The sequence below is a fragment of the Microtus ochrogaster genome, chromosome 6 (genome assembly GCF_000317375.1).
Source record: "Microtus ochrogaster isolate Prairie Vole_2 chromosome 6, MicOch1.0, whole genome shotgun sequence".
Classification (NCBI taxonomy): domain Eukaryota; kingdom Metazoa; phylum Chordata; class Mammalia; order Rodentia; family Cricetidae; genus Microtus; species Microtus ochrogaster.
This window is the reverse complement of record NC_022013.1, coordinates 72,381,370-72,383,448: the sequence shown is the minus strand read 5'-3', so window position 1 is coordinate 72,383,448 and position 2,079 is coordinate 72,381,370.

Genomic DNA, 2,079 nt, shown 5'->3' with positions numbered 1-2,079 from the left:
TATATATATATATATATATATATATAGAGAGAGAGAGAGAGAGAGAGAGAGAGAGAGAGAGAGAGAGAGAGAAGGTAGGTCAGTGAAATACCATGTAGCAGCTACTGGGGACAGATGAGCCAGAACCTTACTGGTAAGCCAAAGCCATGTGGTGATATACAAATTAATAAAAATGGGTTAAATTAAGATGTAAGAGCTAGCCAATAAGAAGCTAGAGCTAATAGGCCAAGAAATAATTTCATTAATATAGTTTCTGTGTGGTTATTTTGAGTCTGGGCAGCTGGGAATGAACAAACAGCATTCTGCCAGCAAGCCCAGATGGTCATCCTGTGTCTTCTGTGAGTGACAGACACCTTTACTTGGAATGATTAAATATAAAAAAACACTGGCTTTACTGTTGAAGGCGTGCTGACTCAGTTTTATTGAGCGCATGGTATGAAACAGGCTATAGCCTAAGTGCTTCTCAAGTATTCATTGATTTAATCTTCATTCTAACCTCATTAACTCATTAACATCCTTCTCGAAACTCAAGGGCATAGAGAAATGATACAGCCCAGTGACGGCCACCTGCTAGAGCAGGAATACAGCTTTAACTTGGGACAATTAGCTCCAAGTTCTGTTTTTCATAATAGAAGGTTAAATGAACTAAGTTGAGCAAAGCAACCCATTCAGATCTTTTCATTATAGAGAAAAGCTATCTGTCATTTGTTTTTCCCAGAAAGACCAGAACTCAAGAGACCATTAGCAGAGACTGGCTTTATTGTCTTCTTGCAGCTCTGTGTAAGCACACACTAGTGTTCTGTTGGAATTTCCTGTGTGCTTATTGCTCAGTGAATGGAATCCTCCCTCCAGGCTGGTTCTGGTTCTGCCATGTCCTATTGTGTGAGCTGAAGTTCCTCAAAACAAGCAGAGATCACACCATCATTATCATGTACACAGCAACTGTCCTTTCCTCATTTGAGATGAAACATTGAGTGAAGCAAATCTGGTTTTTGTCTTTTATACCTCAACAGGAAACCCTCCTTTATTCTAAGTATAACTTGACATATGACAGACCAGAGTGGAAAAGAGCAGCAGAGTCAGGGAATAAAAGCTACAAAGCTTAGCATGCAATCTGAAACCTCTAGCTTCTGCACCAGGACTTAATAAAAAGGTTTCTGAATTTACAACTGGATAATTATCAAAAGTTTATGCAAGAGGCAAATGTAATTTTTATGTGGACTATGCATGAAGTCTCTTGAATGCTTAATTACAGCCGTCATGCTTCTCAGGACAAAGACTGACTGAGGATAAATGTGAGGAGCAAGTTATTTCATTCAGAGATGAAGCAGGGAAAATATCTGTTGTGTACTCATGGCAAAAAATTCAAGTAACATGCCATTGTTTAGCCTTTAGGGCTTTCTGTTTGAATTCTTTATTCACTATTCTAAGCTAATGCTTCTACATATGCTACAAATGTGGATCTTATTTTATAAACATAGGAAGTGAGGGATGTGTAGGGACAGGATTGCTGAGTCACCTGCACCCATTTCAGACAGGCCAGTGTAAGAGCTAGCCAATAAGAGGCTGGAACTAATGGGCCAGGCAGTGTTTAAAAGAATGCAGTTTCCGTGTAATTATTTCGGGAAAAGCTAGGCGGGTGGCAGGACGCAACCCAGCCCACCAATCTTATTACAACAGGCCAGAAGAGAAGTGACAAGGAGAGAGGAATTGTAGTAGTCCCATCTGCTAGACAAACCACGTGATAAGAAAAGTAACCTGGTTTCTGGAGCAATTAAAGTTACTAAAAATATTGATTTGTTTGTTTGTATGCATGTGTCTGTACCATGGCATGCACGCCATGTGGAAGACGACAACTTGAAGGCTGTGGCCTTTCTCTCTCCCATATGGCATCTAGGGAGTGGACTCAAGTCACCAGGCTTAGCAGCAAGCACCGTTACCCACGGAGCCATCGCTCTGACCTCCTTTTGATTATTTAAAGAAAAATTAAAATCATTTCAGGTTCCCTATCTTCAGCTGCCCCAGGAACTAACTGGGGACCTCTCCTTAGGCACCTGGAAGCCCCTCTAGGTCCAAGTC